General features: G+C 41.4%; 1 long non-coding RNA gene across 1 annotated transcript; it reads left to right on the top strand.

Moving 5' to 3' along the window:
- Window positions 1–2,546: 2,546 nt before the first annotated feature.
- On the top strand, window positions 2,547–4,164 carry LOC123522254. Its single transcript, XR_006680527.1, has 2 exons — window positions 2,547–2,787; window positions 3,468–4,164. It is a non-coding gene; the product is annotated as an uncharacterized LOC123522254 (long non-coding RNA).
- Window positions 4,165–4,486: the final 322 nt, after the last annotated feature.

Below are 4,486 nucleotides of genomic sequence, written 5' to 3'. Positions count from 1 at the left end.
TGCATATGTATATTTGCCAATATACATATTTTCAGGAAATATATCCATGAATGTGGTGGAGCATACAGAGAACAAAGCATTGAAAACTTCTTAGGCATAAGCAAACATCTTGAAGGGATGAGTTGCTAGTCCTGAGGCCTCAGGACCATCGTGGGGGACCATGCAGGTCAATTGGCATAAAGACTGTTCTATATCGACTTGGGTCTTACAAGCTCATGGACAGATATGGGTTAGCCAGCCCCACCATACCTAATCACGGGTTCAGTAAGCACAATTGTACAGTTAAGAAATATAAAGATTATAGTAAAATCATAGAGAAGTGGGAGAGAGAGAGTAAAATAAAGAAGTCGGACACATTTCATAGTAGCATGCTCACTTCATCCCCTCTTGGTGGTCCACGTGAGGATGTGGAAGGTGGGAATTGTGGGAGCGAGCAGAGGGCAAGAGCACGATGTATTGCCAACCAAGGCTTATATATCTTTGGGGTCGTGCATGCCCCCGAATTACAGGTAAAGACCTAGGTTACAGGAAGGGGTTGTGCAATAGGCATAAGCATAACAGGAAGGGGATCGGCTAGGGGAGTACACATAATAGGAAGGGGAGGGACTAAAGGTATACATGTGACAAGGGCGGACTCTAGATTCATGATGGCGGCCTAACCTTGGTCACCCTTGGGTGGGTTTGGACTTCCTGGGTTATCATTCAGGGAAACAATCTACTACTATCCTGATCCCAAGGGAGTGGGCCCTACTTAGGGTGGGACAAACTATACAGTCTGGTTGCGCTAGATGGCTAATAATCCTTAGGGAAAATAACCTCTTACCTACTTTCGTTGACCTCCAAGTACATAGTCATTTACCATGTGTAGCAAGCAGCTAAGTTTGGCATATATTTGGGGGAGACAACTTGGGAAAAATCTTTGTTTTCCCCAGAGAGGCAGCTAAGGTGTAATGATTGATCACTTTTTGTCCAGAGGAAAGAAGCTTGAGGAAAATTAAAACATATGTAAGTGGACGATGCAATCATTAGTCTCCACAACTCTGAAACCAGAACTGGATGGTACTCAGCTACGACTATCAACAGCTCTGGAAAGCATCACGTGAAACAATCCCGGATACATTGGGAGAAAACGTGGACCCAAACTTAAACTTATAAAAGGCCAGAGAGAGACTGCTGGGACCCTCAACACTATGGCCTTTAGTCCCCCTTCGGATCAAGAGTTGAATGCCCCCCGACCCCCAGGTGAGAATAATCAACTATTGAAGACTAGAAAAGGCAGCATTTACCCAAGGACACAGTCAGAGTGTAGGAAAGAGAGAGAAATGGAAACAAGAAGGGCAATAACTGGTGGAGTGTTGTGAGGATTGCAAGGGCTGTGGTGAAACCCAATGTGTATGAATTGTTGAATGCAAGCTACTGAACTGCACTGTAAGCCTGCTCGCCTCCTAAACTGTGAAAAATTAAGTGTTTGTTCATCAAAGTCACCCATTGGTATTAGTTCTGTTACAGAAGTTTTAAAGAACATCGGTGTTGAGGTGAGATTGTTTGGAATGGCTCTTTGATCCAGTCTCTGTAGCTGGGTGGAGCATGCAAATAAGGTGGAGAGGACTCCCACTTGGAGACTGACCAGGTTTGCCATTCTGCTGGGTCTAAAAGTGAGCCAGCTCAGAAGCAGAACGAGAATCTCCAGAAAGAAGAACCAGCAGCAGAGACCTTCCCCAGCTGGCAGAGGCACCAGAGCCTGTGTACCACCCAGAGCAATAGATGGGGCATACATTTGTTGATGTCTCCAGTGTGTTTCTATTTTGCTTATGTGCGCTCTGTCCCTTTTTATTTCCTTCTGTTACCTTTGGGTCTGACTTGCTGTGCTTTTTCTAGTTCCTTAAGTTGTAACCGTAGGTGTTTGGTCTGAAGCTTGTTCGGTGTAGACTTTACTGTGACAAACTGCTGCTCTCAGGAGTCTTGGTGGTGCCGTTAAGAGCTCAGCTACTAACTGGCCGTTTAGCAGGTGGAACCCTCAGCTACTCTGAGAGAGAAAGCTGGGGCAATCTGCTGCCATGAAGGTTCTCAGCCTCGGAAACCCTGGCGGAAATGCTATTCATCCTATAATAGACTGTATGGGCAAGGGGTTGGGTTTTAATTGCTTTCACTGCATCCATTAATTTGGGTATGTTGTGTTTTCATTTTCCTCAAGGTATCTCATGAATTTCCTTTTCGATTTATTCTTTGACCCATTGCTTGTTTAAGGATGCGTTTATACTATTTGTGACATGTCCATTTTTCTTTATTAAATGGAGTCATCAATTATTCTGTTGTTGATTTCTACTTTGGGTTCATATGATAAGAAAAAATGCTTGTTATGAATTCAATATTTGTAAGTAACTGAGACTTGTTTGGGCTGCTAACCACAAGGTCAGCAGTTAGAAAACAACAGCGGCTCCTCAGGAGAAGGTCAAGGTTTCCGACGCCCACAAAGAGCATAGTTGAGGGATGTGCACAGACTTGCTATTGGACAGAGAGCTTTGTAAAGTCTGTTATGGCAGATGTTGTTAGGTTAAAATAACACCTTACCATTGGATTTCCTTTTGACCATGTTAAAGCTATTTCAGTTTTTAATATTTTTCTGCTTTCTTTTTAATTGAGGTTTCTCTATGGATTGTTAGTCAGTATTGTTGGGTTTGTTTGCTTCCTGTTGGTGTTTCGTATGATTTTCTGTAGATTTATAGACAGTAACTGGATTGATAAATGCCTATGGACGTGGCAGGGAAGGATGGCGGGCTAACAACAGTAAGTATGAGGAAAATATGTTCCTTATTGGTTGTGGTGATGATTGCACAAATCTTCTTAATATGACAGAATGATTGAATGGTGTGATATATATCTAAGCCAATAAAACTATTTTTAAAAACGCAAGGCATCAAAAAGAGAAAACCCAATGGAGAAATAATGAGAATGTTTACTCACTGTGAATAATGTAACTAATGTCACCAATTAACAAAACCTCTAGAAATTATTGAATAAGGAAAAATAATAATTTATATATTATCAAGGGTTCCTGACAGAGGGAGGGAGAGGGATGGAGGTGGGGGGGGGGGAGGAAGGAGCTGATGCCAAGGGCTCAAGTAGAAAGAAAATGTTTTGAGAATGATGATGGCAACAAATGTACAACTGTCCTCGACACATGGATGTATCTATGGATTGTGATAAGAGTTGCACGAGCCCCCAATAAAATGACTTAATACAAAACAAAAACAAAAATCAAACCACCCATAATTAAAAAGCATCAGGATTCTATTTAGAAAGAAAGAAATTATTGAATGGGAATCTAAAGTACTGTGTAAACCTCCATTGAAAACAAAATCAATAGAGTGAGCGCTCAGCATGCAGCAGCCATAGAAAACAATAAATAGGTCTTTTAAAATTACAGTCTTGGAAATGCAATGGTGCTGTTTTCACCTGTCTTGTAGGGTCACTGTGAATTGGAATATACTCAGTGGAAGAGAGTAAAAGAAATCCTTGTTTTGTGAGCTAACATGTGGTCTACCCTAGAAAATGTCAGCAGAAAAAGTGAGGCGTCTACTCCTATAAAGATTGACAGCCTTGGAAAACCACAGGGGAAGGTCTACGCTGTCCTATTGGGTTGCTGTGAGTTAGAATCCACTTGATGGCAGCAAGAGTGAGTGAGAGAGAGTGTTCCATGTGTAATTGAGAAGAATGTGTGTTCTGTTGTTAGGGTTGGGTAGTGTTTTTGTCTATGTCTGTTAAATCTATTGGCTAATAGTGTTATTCAAATCTTTCCATTTCCTTATTGATCTGGTTGTCCTATTATTAAAAGCCAGGTGTTGCTAAGTCTCCATGTATTCTTGTGAAACTATTTTGCTGTTCAAGTCTATTCCTTGATGATGCATCTATTTCAGGGCTCTGCTGTTAGGGAAAGGAGCCCTGGTGGCACAGCGGGTCAAGCATTGGACTGTGAACTTCGTCAGCAGTTGAAACCCACCATCTACTCCGAGGGAGAAAGCTGAGGCTGAAGACTGGCTGTCTCAGGAACCCTAAGGAGCAGTTCTGTCTTGTAAAGTCATGATGAGTAAGAATCAGCTTTATGCCAGTGGGTTTGAGTTCTGGTTTATTTGTTAGGGGTGCTGAATGAAAGCTTTTATTAATACATAGTGCTCTTCTTTGTCTCTGGTAATGTCTCATTTACTCAGTCTGATGAGAAAATAACCACCTCAGTGCTCTTTGAGCTACTATTTTGATAGGATGTCCTTTGCAATCCCTTCACTTTCAACATCTTTATGACTTTGTATCTAAAAAGTTTTTCTTTCTTTCTTTTAAAAAAAATCATTTTATTGGGGGCTCATACAACTCTTATCAATAAATACATCCATTGTCAAGCACATGTGTACATTTGTTGCCATCATCATACTTGAAGCATTTTCTTTCTACTTGAGCCCTTGGTATCATCTCCTCATTTTCTCCCCTTTCT

This window comes from Echinops telfairi, unplaced genomic scaffold (assembly GCF_000313985.2).
Source record: "Echinops telfairi isolate 266 unplaced genomic scaffold, ASM31398v2 ScPeMD7_3533;HRSCAF=4204_1, whole genome shotgun sequence".
NCBI classification, from domain to species: domain Eukaryota; kingdom Metazoa; phylum Chordata; class Mammalia; order Afrosoricida; family Tenrecidae; genus Echinops; species Echinops telfairi.
The sequence above is the reverse complement of the archived record's forward strand: the minus strand, read 5'-3'. Positions and strand labels throughout refer to the sequence as shown.